The sequence below is a fragment of the Panthera pardus genome, unplaced genomic scaffold (genome assembly GCF_024362965.1).
Source record: "Panthera pardus isolate Hobbes unplaced genomic scaffold, ASM2436296v1 HiC_scaffold_11, whole genome shotgun sequence".
NCBI classification, from domain to species: Eukaryota; Metazoa; Chordata; class Mammalia; order Carnivora; family Felidae; genus Panthera; species Panthera pardus.
The window spans coordinates 40,987,161-41,004,676 of NW_026526666.1; the positions used below are offsets into that span (position 1 = coordinate 40,987,161).

Consider the following 17,516-nt stretch of genomic DNA (forward strand, 5'->3'; position numbering starts at 1 on the left):
CAAGTGAAGCATATCATTAAAACTTACTGAACATTATTTTTCAAGATTTTAGTAAGAAATCTAAGTTCTTACTGTTCCTACACACATGCCCCTACTTAGAATCCCATGGGCCCCCAGGACAGGCAAGATATGCAAGCTGCAGAGTCTTTTACCTCATGTAAGCGCACCATGATTAAAAAAAATTTTAAACATTTTGAAACTGGAATATGTAAAAAATGTTCAAAGAATCATACACTTAGAAAAATATAAGGGAATGGCTTCTACATCTTTAATTTCTATATATAGTGCTCCTTCCCAGAACTGATCTTCCTAAAAGAATGCCTTTGGACCAACTTTTTCTTTTTTAACGTTTATTTATTTTTGAGACAGAGAGAGACAGAGCATGAACAGGGGAGGGGCAGAGAGAGAGGGAGACACAGAATCTGAAACGGGCTCCAGGCTCTGAGCTGTCAGCACAGAGCCCGATACGGGGCTCAAACTCACGGACCATGAGATCATGACCTGAGCCGAAGTCGGACGCTTAACCAACTGAGCCAACCAGGCGCCCCTGGACCAACTTTTTCTATCTTGCCTCCTCTTTCACAATTTTTCTTCTTTCAATTTAGAAAAGAACAGGATCTTCTTTCCTTATCTTACAATAATCCTGCTGAGATGTATTTTACTTTTTATGCTTAACAATTAGCCACCAAAATTTGAACCTACATCGTATGTTTTTGATCCATTGTCCATTAATAATTATCATTGTATAAATTCAATTCAGTAGACATTTCAACATTTAAAGCTTATGGTCAAAGGAATTACAAAATAAAATTATTTGTATGTATGTTTTTGTTGTAGAAAAATATGTCTGAGTGGCCATTATAAAGTTTCAGGTAAACATTTTGCATGAGGATTAAATCATGTGGGAAAAGTAGAATAGAATTAAAAGTTCAAGGATAAATGATGCAAAATTTATAACTGTCAAAAAGAACTTCTATTGTTTATGTATTTGGGTGATGATGTGTTTCATATTGTGTTGGTTAGATTCCAGGGAATACACATAAAAGGATAATTTGTAAGATATTTTTAAATGTCAGCATTCAGAGTGTACCATAAATTACGAACTTTGTAAAATTTTAAACTTATGATGGAAAATCCAAATTTAGCCTAAAGATGAGGAAGAGGGTAAAATTTTTTCCAAAGTCTTATAGGTTCAAAGACCACTAACCTAGGGACCATCCTTTGCTCATTCTGGGCCATAAGAAGGTTGTACACTCAGATCATGTTATTATGGCCTCTTAAAGAACTGCCTTCACTGAATTTCACTTTAGCATTGACTGAGCTTTTATAGAAAGTAATTACAGGAAACAGCCATATGGAATCCATTACTCCAGAGAAATACTATTAAAGGTAGTATTTACCACAGCACAAAATGCCCTCTGAACAAAGTCCCATATGAAAATTTTCTTTTGAAATTCAGTTCCAGGAACAGCTTTGCTTTCTTGAGTATTTGGTGTGTTTCTTCCTTTCTTATCATAAGACATAATAGTGGTCATATTTTCCTTTTCACTTTGTCCCACAGGGAGTTTGCAACTAAATCTTAGGTTAGATACAAATATCTATTTCGGTCCTAACAGTTGGCACAAATTTTGTTGCAGTCCCCTCAATCTATTCTTTCTTTTTAATTTTATTTATTTATTTTGAGAGAGAGAGGGAGAGAGAGCTTGAGCAGAGTAGGGGCAGAGAGAGACAGAGAGAGGAGAGAGAGAATCCCAAGCAGGCTTGGTGCTCTCAGCACAGAGCTCTGCTCGAGGCTTGATCCCATGAACCGTGAGATCATGACCTGAGCCAAAACCAAGAGTCAGACACTTGACTGAGCCACCCAGGTGCCCCACCTTTAATCTATTCTTACTTGTAACTTCTTCTAAATTTTTCTTTCTAACTCTGTTTACCATCATGTTTTGATGTATGTTTGTTAACCTGCCTCCAAGTCTTTTGTGGAGGCAGGGCATGAATCAATGGGAATTTAAACATGAGTTCTTTTCACGTAGGAATCACAGGCAAATCTCCACCTGTTCCTCAGCATATTCTTAGTGTGTGTTGGATACATAAAATTACTAAAGATGAGAACCATCAATGACAAGGAGAAGCCACCATCATTATTTCCAAGTAATGCCTTATTCTAACCAGTTTCTTACGCAAGCAGACCCTGTGCATCTATTTCCTATTGGCATGAGCATAGGCATGGCTCTAGCTCTTGACTTCCACATCCAGTTAACAAGATTTATGGTATCTATAAAATAAAATTTTCATCAGATTCAATAGTGTCAACAGTGTCTTTAAAAAAAATGAGTTTAATTTTGTAACAGTATGTCAGACTAAAGCTTCTTGACAAGAGATGAAAATATCCACCAACACTTCTTTTCTAAAACAGTACTTGTATTTTCTTTTAGCGAATCCTGATCTCATTTGATAATCCCTTTCCCTTGAAGCTTTGTCTTAAATGAATAATCCCTTCTAACCAATTTTTGTGGCAGGTATCATCTTAGCAGCATACTGATGGGTAAAGAAAAATTCCCCTTGCCAACACACAGCTGGCTCCTCCTCCACCCCCACTGGCTCCCCATCTCACCTCCACAGAAAGCACCTGTGACTTCACCTCTCCCCATCTCTCTTCCATTTCTGAGAGTCCGGCACTTTTAACCACGGGTCTTTCCCATCTCAACCATATTTTCCTCACTCCATAAAAAAATACTGAGTGGCCAATACATAGCAGACACCAAGTTGAGGTACAAGGAATACAGGAAGACCATCAGCAAACATGGGAGAGGTTTCCACTGGGAATTTAATTTGCCCCTCACTTCTCATTCTCCTGGGTTCTTCTCCAAGTCCTGTTTAACATTGTACCACATCACATCCCAGGCCTCACACTTTTATTTCCATTCTGTTATTTAAATAAGCTCTATTATCACACACACACAGACACACATGTATCATACACATGCAACATGGACTTTATGTAGAGGATTATACAGACTTCTTCTCTAAGGTGATATTCAACTTGATACATGTTTGCCACACAGAAATATCTGAATTAAACTGGCAACTTAATTAACTGGGTAGAGAAGTAAGTGCTCATAGTAATTTTGCTCACAGTAGTCGGTCCTAACTATGGGACCTTTTAGATCTATGTGAGTAACAGTGAGAAGAACACAAGTAGGTCTGTGAGATATATGCAATAAATAATAAGACAGACAAAATTTTATCCACCAAATTTTATTCAACATTGAATTTTTGAAATAAATGTACAAATATAACATTTTGGGCTGTGACTTCAAAGGAATTATCATGTACCAAAAAGTGGTAAACGGCCTCCTAGGAGTGTGGGTCCAGACAACTAACCAAACTGCATTTCATTGACTACTATGTAGAGGTTTGAGTAGCTAAATTCAATCTCAGGACCTGGATAAAGCTTAATTGCTGTATAATCTCCAAAGGAGAACAGTGAAATTAAAAGCAACGAAGCCAGAAGGCTGTGTGTGCAATCAGTAAGGGAAGGGGACTGTGGATACCCTCTTCCCCCATCCTTACCCCATCACTGTTCTCATTAGTTGACTTGGCAAAGCAAGGAGTCTGGAAAAAATGACTAAATATCATTTTATTTGTTGTGATAAACTTAATCCACCACCACTAACCCATCTCCCCGACAGAAGTCTGAGTTAATTCTCAGTATAAAATTAATGTTTTTGCATGAGTTGATTCTTTAAGAATATCCAGAAGGTGCCAACTACTACAACCATAATGACCACTTGCATGTGCACAGGAGCCAATGGACAGGAAGACAGCTGACTTCTAGTATAATGATGGGGTTCAGGATATGCTACCCAATATGGCACCTTGGCATATTAAATATTTTAAGCTGAAGGAGTTTGGGAAAATGGCAGAAGCAGGAACGTCATGCTCACCTCTCCACCTTGCCTTTCTTCCTTGAAACAGGTCATAAAACTTCCATGTAAAGGGAACCTTCCCTGTGCTTGGAGGAAGAAAGATATTATCATCACCAGAGTCAGGAAATTTAGGGCCAAGAAATCTATACAAACAAAACTTGTTTACCTTTTATTGTACTGGTTAGTTACTTCATCATTTCCTACCTTTAGCCCAGACCCCTCTGTCTTGTCAATTCTTCACAAATTTGTTGTTTCTTTGCCTAAAAGACATAAAAGCTTTCTGCTCTAGTCACTTCTTTGGGTCTTCTTTCTCTTGGGAAGGATCCCATTTAAATGTAAAAATTCAATAACATTTGTAGGCTTTTCTCCTACTAATCTTTGTTCTTTTAATTTTTAGACCCAGCCAGGGACACTAAAAGGCTAAGGCAAACTTTTTCTTCCCTTACAATACAGATGTCAAAACTCTCAGTTGAATTGGCACTCCACCTTCATTCTAGCCTCATGCTAAAAGAAATTGCCTTGATTTGACTGGAAATGCAGTAACTCAGTATGATAACCTTGTTATCTCATACTATTCAGATGGTTTGATCTGCAGGTGTCCATACACATGGGACTTGCTTGTACTGTGTCCCTTGCCACGAATGCCCTCTGTCCCTTGCTCAGATAGCCTTCTATATCCTGGCCCCTGAACCATGCAAACTAGTGTCCATTTTCCCTCCTGATAAGTCTGATCGATATCAATGCATCCTACAGATCCCAGTTTAAATGTCATCTCCTTGTCAGATCTTCTTCATCTTTCCAAGGCAAAGTTGTCAAATATCACTGCCATTCTATTCTTTTGTAATTATTTTTCAAATTCTCTTATCAATCCACTAGCACTTTAGTTCCTTGAAGGACAAGTTCACAACTTACCCATATCTGTATCATTAGAACCCAACAATTTTAGAATATTATGCTTTGTTGAAAGACTAGAATATAAATAAAAGAAACAGTAGGTGAACACCAACTAGGTTTAAAACAGAAGGCTCAATGTACCTATTTATTGATTCATCATAAACATTAAACTAGTTTAATTATGGCTAAAAAGAAATACCTTTTCATGATCATAAATTTACCAGAGCTGCAAAATTCATAATATGAACACACGCATATATAATAGTAGAAACACAAATCAATCATATTGCATCAGTCAAAAGCTGGAGACTCAGTTTTTCACTGGTGAATTAAAACCCTTTATTCATTATTTTTTGGAGTTAATGATCGTAAGCATTAATTTCAGTTCTATACCATTTAAACTGGACCACTTTCTGATAATTATAGAATGCTTTCATCAAGAATATTGGTTTTAAGGGATACAGGAGTACTGATGCATAGGGGCACTTGTACCTCAATGTTTATAGCAGCACTCTCAACAATAGCCAAATTATGGAAAGAGCCTAAATGTCCATCAACTGATGAATGGATAAAGAAATTGTGGTTTATATACACAATGGAATACTACGTGGCAATGAGAAAAAATGAAATATGGCCTTTTGTAGCAACATGGATGGAACTGGAGAGTGTGATGCTAAGTGAAATAAGCCATACAGAGAAAGACAGATACCATATGGTTTCACTCTTATGTGGATCCTGAGAAACGTAACAGAAACCCATGGGGGAGGGGAAGGAAAAAAAAAAAAAAAAAAAAAAAAGAGGTTAGAGTGGGAGAGAGCCAAAGCATAAGAGACTGTTAAAAACTGAGAACAAACTGAGGGTTGATGGGGGGTGGGAGGGAGGGCAGGGTGGGTGATGGGTATTGAGGAGGGCACCTTTTGGGATGAGCACTGGGTGTTGTATGGAAACCAATTTGACAGTAAATTTCATATATTAAAAAATTAAAAAAAAATAAAAAAAAATAAAATAAAATAAACTAGGAAAAAAAAAAAGAATATTGGTTTTATTCAGAATCCTGACTATAAAATTAAACCCCTTACCTCAGAGGCATGTATAAAATTTTTCTAGATGTTAAATGTGTAATTATAATTATTTAATTTGTTGGAAATAGTACTATGAACTAAAATTAGTACTTCATCTCATTCCAGAAAATAAAAATACATTTTGCACCTTTAAATCACTATTTAATTTTGAATATCATGCTGATATTGATAACTGATTCTGAATATGAGGGTTGATGTATTTTTATTATGCCTTCTACCGAACAGGAATTTGAAGCTAGTTAATTAAACCATACATTATTACAATTTGTAAGGTAGTGAGATTCTCTTAGAATGTTGGAAAGTTCTTTATTGACAAACAATTTTCTCTTGAAAATGAAAGTCCACTCTTAATATGTAATAGTTTATTTCCAAGTGTGTTTTCATATATTAACTCCATGGAATGCCATATTTAATGTTGTAAAACTCTGAGATTTTTGTTCCTTAGGACATATAAGCTCCGTATTAATATGCTAGAGTTAATGTGCAATAAAAGGACAATATTTGTCCCTATCAACATGAATTATAAGACCAGATAACATCCATTTAAAATTTTAATGCACCTCAAGCTTCTCAAATATATCTATTCTGACTGGTATTGTCCATCTGTGTTTGTTCATAAACATCAAAATAAAGGAAAACCTAACAATTTTTATTACATTGATTATTAACCATCTGCTAAATCTCAAAAAACAAGTAGAGATTAGCCATATGTATGAGGTGGAGAACGATAATGCAGCCCAGTGGTCTTTAACAAGGAAAGATCATGACTGATCTATGACCCTTTTACAAAATACAGAGTTCTGCATCAACCCTCTGAAATTCGGATACAGTTATTTGAGTGTAAACCCACAGTTTGAGTTGTGTTAGGCAAAGACAATGGCAAATGCTAACAGAAAGGTATGGAATAAATACATAAGAGAAGGAATATGAATATGCAACAGCAATCAAAAACTCTCTATATTTTACTTCTACAATATGAACTAAAGATCTAGAGTGATACCTTAATTTAAATTTTAATTCTTTCTGATTTTCAATATTATCCTTATGTATTCTTAATGTTTTTACAATGAATTTCATTATTAACTCTTTCACAAATATTACATGATCTCCTTTTGCATACCAACAACACAATAGGTGCTAGGGATGTAAAGCGAAATGAGATGAGGCTGCTCCTTCACAGGAGACATGATTTTTACTTGAAAAATATGAATAGTAATCATTTTTATTTTAAACTTCATACTTACATGATACATCTGACTTAATAATTTGTCCAAAGTCTGCAAAGTTTCGAAATTCGTATTATGAACAAAATTCAGACTCTAGTAACATCCATTTCAATGATCTAAACCTCCTAATCTCAGAATCACTCAATAGCTAATTGTTCATTCCAGTCTTGTCTTTGAACTTGGCATTTCAATTGTTTTCTCTTTTGTTATGATTCTGGCCGTAATGCCATGGTTATCTATTTTATCTCACCCAACATAATACCTTAGCTGGCAAAGAAACTAGCCTCTTCCTTATGGTGGTGATGTGATGGTATGTTATTATTCCTCCTTTTTAAAATTTTTTTAGTGTTTTGGTTTCTGGGAGTATAAAGTGTCAAAGACCTTAAGAGATGAGTCATCAAAGAAAACCTAAAGAAATGAAAAAACTAAGCTCTAAGAGATATTCCTGCTCATCAGTTCAGGATCTCAGTAAAACCGAGACCTGGAACAGGACAAAAGTGAAAGTCTCTGAGTAAATGAGATACCATGTGATTGCTCCAGCGTAGTGCCTAGGCAGGCTAATAAATATTCATTAAGGGAGTGTCCAACATTTATTTAAAAATGGGTTTCTAAATAGAAAGCTCTTAAAACACCACTTGGCACAAAGTAAGAGGCTCATAAATGTTAGCTGATATTGAAAAGGAAGGAAAGAAGGAAGGGAAGGCTGAACAGCATTGAAAGAAGTAGAGAATGAGATTCCCTTGGGACAAAGCCTCCCTTCTCTTCTCTTAAGTCCCCAAAATTGAATGCTTTAAACTTGTTAAAGTCTTCACTTAAAACCAAAGTCCTACCACCTTAGAAGACAATCTGTTTCCAGCTTTTGTTGAGTTTCATGCCCCCTCAAAGGGTCTTATCAAAATTCTATATTCCTGTCTTATGATTTCAATTTCTCCTTGAGAAATATTGGTAAATGCATTTCATTATATTTCACTAAGGTTCTAGCACGCTAGCCATGTTTGAGAGTCTCTTATGGATTAGAACCTGTGAGCTTTCTTCCTGGCCTACTCATGAACAATTCTTTCATTTCTTCATCCAGCCATTCATTCAGTTACTCAGCCTGAAAACCAAGTAATGAGGGTTTAAGTGATTTGCCTGCGCTGCAGAATTCATGGTTTGATAGAGACTTAAACCTAACTCTCTGCCATTATCAGAGGACTCTTGTCTTTTCATTATGATTTCTTACTTAAAATTCAAACTGAAGAACTTTTTATGCTCTGTATTTCAAATGTAGAAATTAAAAATCAATTTTAAAATATCTTCTGAAATTGTGAAAACTAACAAAAATAGATAAGCCTCCTTTAAAAATCCTTTTCTGAGTTTACTGTAGTCAGTGTCAGTAGAGTCTGTTATTATAAGCTAGTGCATTAATTTATGTGAGTAGCACACAAATTCAGTAAACATTTATTTATAATATGATATGACAGATGTTATTCTAGACTCTATAATCGTGGTGAAGGATCTTTTTTTTTCAAACCAGAGACACTATGAGCTGTGGAGCACAATATAATAATAATGCATACTATCACAGGGTTATGGCATTTTCAAGGATTGTGCTGGAATTTGGCCAATAATATAACAGAAAATGGTTCTGATGTTTGCCATCACATGTTCATGACCTTCAGACAATATTGTACTTCATGATTTTCAGATAATAAGAAAGTAAATTGTGAATGCTTTTATTCCATTTTCTCTAGTCTTCTAAAAACTGGAATTTACCAAAAAAAAATTAAAATTTCATGGTTAGTAGAATGTAAATAATCTCGCATATCCCTAAAAACATAAAATGAGAAATTCACATTGGCCAGAGTCCTAAATGGTCTTGTAAAACTAATATTTTTATTCACTTAAGCTTTTATTGCTTTTTCATTTCTAGAAAATAAAGATTTGTGGGTTTCTGATTTAGAATTTTCCTATACTTTCCAAGTAAAATAATCACACAAGATTGAGAATTGTGACAGATAGTATTTTTCCAAAAATGGCTGCACCCATACATAGCTCATTCCACGTTCTTCTTACAATATGATGTCTATGTCCTTTCATCAAGAGGTGGGGTCTGTGTGCGTTCCCCTGTACTTTGGGAAGACCTTTGTAACTGCCTCCACCAATAGAGTACAAAGAAATGATGCTCTGTGACTTCTCAGACCAAGCTACAAAAGATAATTCAGCTTTTTTTTTTCCTTGAGACACATGGGTTTTTTAAAAAATTTTTAACGTTTATTTATTTTTAAGACAGAGAGAGACAGAGGATGAATAGGGGGAGGACCAGAAAGAGAAGGAGACACAGAAACAGAAGCAGGCTCCAGGCTCTGAGCTGTCAGTACAGAGCCCGTCGCAGGGCTCCAACTCATGGAGTGCGAGATCATGACCTCAGCCGAAGTAGGACGCTCAACTGACTGAGCCATCCAGGCGCCCCAAGACACATGTTTTTGAAGCTCCAAACCACTCTATAAGAGTCCAACTATAATGCAACTTTAGTTCAGCAGAAACTACATGGAGAAAAAGAGAAATGCCCAAGGATCCCAGCTGTTCTACTCCTCATCAATTTTAGTCTTTCCAGTCTGGCCTTCAGACATGTTGAGTCAGAAGACTTCAGATAATTCCAGCCCCTAACTATTGGACTACCTCAGCCATGATGAGTGGAAAGGAAGTGAGGTGTTCTCACCAAGCCCTGCCCAGACTGCCAATTCTTGGTATGTTAGCAAAATAAATGTTGCTTTAAATCACTAAGCTCTGAGTTTGTTACACAGTCTCAGTAACTGGAACAGAGATGTCCACTCCATGCAATGACTTGGAGTCAAGCAAATATGGCGAAGAATACCTATATCATTCATCCATTCCTATAAATATGTATTAAGTACCTAACATGTGCCCATCACTATGCCAGTCAGTGGCTGTAGAGCAGTAAGCAAAACAGGCAGTATTGGCCACCATGAAATTTAAACCATTGGAAATGTGCTGACAACAGGCAGGCCTATGAACAATCTGATGCCCTATCACAGTGGGCATTAGTAGCAGAATCTAGAAAAAGATGATTGTTATAGAAATGGTAATGGAAATAGCTGATATCTTTCCTTTCTCAGTGGTGATGTGTACTCCCCTGCCAATCAAATATCCCTCTGCACAGGAAAACATAATGCCAACCCTGGCCAAAATGTACATTAAAGAACAGTAGGAAAGAAGAAGAGATGGATGAGATAACTCAGAATCTTGCAGTCAGACATATGATGCTGAACATCTCTTTCTTTATATTAAATTGTGGATAACAGACACCATATTGGGATAACATGTATGACATTTCATGTGTTTGAAACATTTGAGTTGGAGTGATCAGAAAAGTATAATTCTAAGATGTTGCTTGATTTGGCAAACAGATGATGCTGAGAGTCCCAACTCAAATCTACAGTGTAATTTGGATTGTTTTAAATGGTTTTAAACTTTCTTCATATGCAATATTCTTCTCATAAATAGCAAAGCCAGGAAAAAATTAGGGAAGCTTTACACATTCTAGTTATGCAAACTTAATCCAAATGGAGACTCTAATACTCATCTCTATACCATGATAAACCTCCAAACAGCTGAAAATTTTTATTGGGAGGATGAATCATATTATTCCGTTTAGATTATTTCAGCATTAAAGGATATGGCTTATTCATGCTGCAGATGATAAAGCCCTGTGGTCAGGTTAATGCTAAAACTGACAAATGCTATGCCAGATTTGAGAATATATGGAAAATTTTAATTAGAAGTTTATAAAACTCTGAAAAATCTCCAAAGGTTTTATCCTTATGAATGAACTTAAGATATATTTAAAGCTAATATATTAGCTAATATATAGGCAGTGATTAAGGGAAAACAGGCAGCTGGAGCATAATTTCCACAATGGTCTCCTTTCTGAGGCTGGCCGTGCAAGCCAACCCCTGTTGCCTGCAGGAGGTGGTTCGTTCTCAAAGAGCAATCAGGAGGATGCTTCACTCTGTCAGAAGATATGACACACTCTCAAGCAGCATGCTACTTTTGTCGGACTGAGACGTTTGGCTCTACCTCTACAAACTATTTTTAGATCTGTTTATTTCTCCTATTAATTTATAATCACGCCACTTTTTTCACAGATTTGTCAGTAAACTTGACTGACTAGAAGATTCCAGAAAAAGAAGCATTGCTTAAGTAAAAGGGGAAATGGGGAGACGAGAGATGTTGATTATTGATTATGCATGCCTGAATGACCTTTTTTCCCTTGAGTAGCATCTTACAAGTTGCTCTAAAATGCTAAACCACTATTACCATGGAGTAACATCCTAGCTATAAAGGGGTTGTAATAGATGCAGTAAAACATTTTTTAAAATATGCTCTAAAAGAAAGATAAATCCAATGCAATTCACATAAAGCCTAATGCATTATGTACCGTCTGTGCTTAATAAATGCATTACTCATAAAATATACATTCACACGTCCTCCTTTCTTATCAATAAAGCAATCAAGCTGAGCATAAGATTATCCAGAAATTCTGCTCCCTCCTATACAAAAATATAATCACATTATCCCCTTTTTAAATCATGCTTAGATGAAAAGAAACAAGAAATTGTATAAAGTATTTCATATTTAGCCTACTAAAAATACTGCATGCAGAGTTTTTTGTTTGTTTGTTTGTCTTTCATGTTTCTGAGCACAGAAAAGAAAAAAATGGCACCTTTTTTACTCCTCACCCAGGAACTAATCTTAAAGTATAAAACAGATCTGTAATTGAGACTGGTTAGAGTTACCCTAAAGCATTTAGAGACTTTCTGTGCTACAAAGGCCATTTTTTGGTTATTAGTAAATGGACATAATGCTAGTTCCTGGTCTCTAAAGGAATTTGCCTCTGTGTTTGTTTCTTTTAATATTCTTCTCCATTTGTCAGATTGAACAACCCATATCCACTATATGAGATATTTGGCATCCAAATCACATTTCTCCAACAGAATTTGCCCAAAGCATTTCTTAAGCTAAGATCAAGACTCTGTCTTCAGAATGAGGATTAAATTGGGTGCTGGCTATGTAGTCCCCACTCATCTACTATTTTTCATCTGAACAAATGACCCCTTAATTGCTCGGTGTCTGATATCCCTGTATTTTTAAAGCCCCTTTCTATTGATAAACAATTAGTTATCAGGCTAAGTCAGCTGTGGTTCATTCTAAGATATAGTTAGGCAGATTCTACAGAATGCCTGAAATGTTGGCAGTATTCTTATAGTCAATGTAATGGTTCATCATTATGGGAACAAAGGAGTCTTTAGAAAGACAAAACAATGCACAAAATGTTTATTTCCTTCTACAGCCACTTCACTCCACCCCAAGTTCAGATTTCGTATGATTACTTGCTGCACACCAGCAGGCCCTAAGGCTTTCTCCAGTACCTGCTAAGACATCTTTGTATACTTTATTAGCAAACACGTCATTTGGAAAGGCAAATACCAATTTACATGAAGCAAGACTTTGTAGATCTCTCACATTCTTTTTCCTCTCTGACAGGCAAGACATCGTAGGTCTCATTTTCCAATCCTTATTAAAAAGTGTGATCCTGGTTGTTTGGAAAGCTCATTAGTGCCATTGCTCTGTGATGGACGGCACATCTTTAAAAGAAAGACAGATTGCATGGATGCATCAGCACACCAGCCATAATGAAACCCAAGTGCATCCCCACAAGCCTCAGGATTTAAATCTTCATTTGTTTTTGTGAAAAATGATAGCCATGACCATGGGCATTTGAAAATACAGCTACATCTTTGTCTTCCCAGTAATAGGAGTGCATCATTATTGCCTGTGACCTTCAAGGAAAGTAAAAGAAGAAGCAGTTAGCCATGTAAAGCTTTGCAACTAGGGCACCGAGACCAGGCAGGAAACATACTCAGCAGACAGGTATTAGTCATGAGTTAAGAATGTACACAGAAGTAAACTCAGAGACTTGCCATCTCATCAGTAGTGAAGCACTGGTCTCTTGGGTGATAGTGTCAAAGGCGTTTAATTTTTTCTGGTCTTTGACTTCCCATTCCAAAAAGACTAGTCATATGGTGTCTTTATCTTGGTCACAAACTGGCAAAAATTTAGTTAAAAGAAAGATTGTTTTTTTCAAAATAAAGGAAATCATGGAAGTAATCTTACCAACAATAAAACAATTCTAGTAGTGAAATGAAACAAAATGAAGCAAAATGTTGCTATAGAGTGACTATTCCAGAGCTCCTTTTCACTTTTGTAAAATAAATGTCTTTCTCCACCTCCAATGAGCTGCATGTGTATGTTTGCCATTCCAAGAGCACTTCACAGAAGATGACTCCGTGAAGTGGGGAGCACAGTCTTACCACAGTCTGTCTCTGTCTCTCTCTCTCTCAAAAATTAAAAAAAAACATTAAAGATTAAAAAAAAGAAGTTAAATTACGTTAAGAAGAAGTTAATTACGTTAACATTGATCTTATTTTGCCTCAGAGCCTACCACTTACTAGGTGACATGGATGAATCATTAAACCCTATTGAGGCACAGGACTTACCTGCCTCATGGAGTTGCTATTTCTAAAATATATCAAATATAAATAATGTATGTCTCAAAAAAGAAATTTAAAAATACCTTGTGACAAACAAAAATGGAAATGTAACATACCAAAATTTACGAGATGCAACAAAAGTAGTTCAAAGAGGAAAGTTCGTAGAGAGAAATGCCTACCTTAGAAACGAACAAACAAAAAAATTCTCAAATAAACAACCTAAATTTACACCTCAAGGAACTAATAAAAAAAGAACAAAGCCCAAAGTTAGAAGGAAGGAAATAACAAAAATTGGATCAGAAATTAATGAAATAGAGATGAAAGGGATAATAAATAAAATCAATGAAATTAAGAGCTGGTTCTTTGAAAAGATAAACAAAACTGACAAGGCCTTACCTAGACTCACTGTGAAAAAAGAGAAATGATTCAAATAAATAACATCAGAAATGAAAGAGATGTTACAACTGATACCTCAGAAATACAAAAGATTATAAGAGACTACTATAAATAATTATATGGTAACAATTTGGACAACCTAGAAGAAATGATAAATTCCTAGAAACATGAATACCAACATGGAATCATAATGAAATAGAAAATCTGAACATATCACTAGAAAGGAGATTGAAGCAGTAATCAAAAATCTCCCAACAAAAACGTCCAGGACCAGACAGCTTTACTGGTTAATTCTGCCAAACATTTAATTAAGAGTCAATACCAGTCCTTCTCAAACTCTTCTAAAATAGAAGAGGGGAAAACTATTACAAACTAACTTTATGAGGCCAGCATTACTCAGATACCAAAATCAGACAAGGATGCCACAAAAAGGAAACTTACAGGCCAATATCTCTGATTAACATATGCATAATCTTCAATAAAATATTAGCAAATTAATTCAACACTGCATTAAAAGGACCATATACCATGATAAAGTGGGATTTATTTCATGGATGTAAGGATGGTTTAACATCCACAAATCAGTCAATGTGATATACCACATCAACAAAATGGGGGATAAAAATCATATGATCATCTGAATAGATGTAGAAAAAGCATTTGACAAAATTCAACTTCTATTTATGATAATAAATTTCAACTAAGTGAGGAATGTGCCTACACATAATAAAGGCCATATATGACAAGTCCACAGCTAAGATTATATTCTATGGTGAAAAGCTGAAAGCTTTCCCTCTAAGATCAGGAATATGAAAATGTCCACTCTTGCCACTTTTATTCAACTTAGTATGGGAAGTCCTTCCTAGAGCAATTAGGCAAGAAAAGGATATAAAAGTCATCTAAATTGGAAAGAGAGAAGTAAAACTGTCAATATTTGCAGATGACACGATATTATACACATGCACCCTAAAGACCCCATCAAAAAACTATTAGAACCAATAAACACTATCAGTAAGTTTGCAGCAAACAAAATCTGTTGTGTTTCCTTACACTAACAACAAATTATGAGAAAGAAAAATTAACAAAATAATCCCTCTCAGAATTGCATCAAATAGAATAAAATACCTAGCAATAAATTGAACCAAGGAAGTAAAAGACCTGTACACTAAAAACTGCAAGATATTAATACAAGAAATTGAAGAAGACACAAATAGATTTCTTATAGTTTTCTTACAGATTTTATATCCAAAATCTATAAAGAACTTCTCAAACTCAACATCCAAAAAACAATCCAGTGAAGAAATGGGCAAACAACATGAACAGACAATTTTCCAAAGAAGACATCCAGATGGCTAACATACACATGAAAAGATGCTTAACATTACTCATCATCAGGTAAACACAAATCAAAACCACAATGAGATACCACCTCACACCTGTCAGAATGGTTAAAATTAACAACTCAGGAAACAACAGATGTTGGTGAGGATGAGGATAAAGGGGAACACTTTTGCACTGTTGGTGGGAATGCAAACTGGTGCAGCCACTCTGGAAAACAGTGTGGAGTTTCCTCAAAAAAATTAAAATTAGAACTACTCTACAACCCAGCAATGGCACTACTAGGTATTTATCCAAAGGATACAAAAATGCTGATTCAAAGGGGCACATGCACCCCAATGTTTTTGGCAGCACTATCAACAACAGCCAAATTATGGAAAGAGCCAAAATGTCCATCAACAGATGAATCGATAAAGGAGATGTGGTATATATATATATATATATATATATATATATATATATAACAGATTATTACTCGACAATCAAAAATAATGAAATCTTGCCATTTGCAACAATGTGGATGGAACTAAGTGTGTTATGCTAAGCAAAACAAGTCAGCCAGAGAAAGATAAATATCATATGATTTCACTCATATGTGGAATCCAAGAAACAAAACAGATGAACATAGGCGAAGGCAAGGGAAAATAAGATAAAAAGCGAGAGGGAGGCAAACCATAAGAGACTCTTAAATAAAGAGAACAAACTGAGGGTTGCTGGAGGGTATTGGGTGGGGAGGGATGGACCAAATGGGGATTGGGCATTAAGGAGGGCACTTGTTGGGATGAGCACTGGGGGTTATTTGTAAGCGATACATCAATAAATTCTACTCCTGAAATCATTATTACACTATATGTTAACTAACTTGCATTTAAATAAAATTTCAAAATTTTTTAAATAAAAAACGAAGAACACACAAATAAAAGGAAAAATATTCTGTGCTCATGGATTGGAAGAACTAATATTGTTAAAATGTCTACACTGCCCAAAGCAGTCTACAGATTCAATTCAATCCCTATCAAAATTCCAATGATATTTTTCACAGAAATAGAACACACAATCCTAAAGTGTATATGGAACCACAAAAGACCCCAAATAGCCAAAACAACCTTTAGAAAGAACAAAGCTGAAGACATCATGCTACCTGATTTCAAATTATATTACAAAGCTAAAGTATCAAAACAGCATTGTACTGGCATAAAAACAGACACAAATATCAATGGAACAGAATAGAAATCCCAGGAATCAACCCATGCATATATGGTCAATTAATTTATGAGAGAGGAGCCAGGAACATACAATGTAGAAAGGACAGTTTTTTCAATGAATAGTGTTGGGGAAATGGGCAACAAACATACAAAGTAATGAAACTGGACCCCCAAAATTAATTTTTAATGGACTAAAGACTTGAATGTAAGACCTGAAACTATAAACTCCTGGAAGATAGGTGATAAGCTCCTTGACATAGGTCTTGGTGATAATGTTTTGAATCTGACACCAAGTTAAAAGGAAAAAAATCAAAAGTAGTCTAATGGAACTGCATCAAAACTAAAAAGCTTCTGCACAGAAAAGGAAACCATCAGCAAAATATAAAGGCAACATGCTGACTGGAAGAAAACATGTTGCAAATTAAATAACTGATAAGAGATTAATATCTAAAATATATAAAGAACTCATACAACTCAAAAGCGAAAAAAAAATCCAATTAAAAATGGGCAGAAGTTGGGGCGCCTGGGTGGCGCAGTCGGTTAAGCGTCCGACTTCAGCCAGGTCACGATCTCGCGGTCTGTGAGTTCGAGCCCCGCGTCAGGCTCTGGGCTGATGGCTCGGAGCCTGGAGCCTGTTTCCGATTCTGTGTCTCCCTCTCTCTCTGCCCCTCCCCCGTTCATGCTCTGTCTCTCTCTGTCCCAAAAATAAATAAAAAACGTTGAAAAAAAAAATTAAAAAAAAAAAAAAAATGGGCAGAAGATGAGTAAATGTCTTTCCAAAAAAAACACACAAATGGCCAACAGGTACATGAAAAAATTCCCAACATCATTAATCATTAGAGAAATGCAAATCAAGCCCACAATGAGATATCACCTCATACCTGCTAGAATGGCT

The 17,516-nt window shown here is 35.7% G+C and overlaps 1 pseudogene; it reads right to left on the minus strand.

Annotated features, from left to right (window-relative positions):
* LOC128775931 (tigger transposable element-derived protein 1-like) overlaps positions 1-12,684 on the minus strand; it is a 93,715-nt pseudogene extending 81,031 nt beyond the window's left edge.
* Between the last annotated feature and the right edge of the window lie 4,832 nt (positions 12,685-17,516).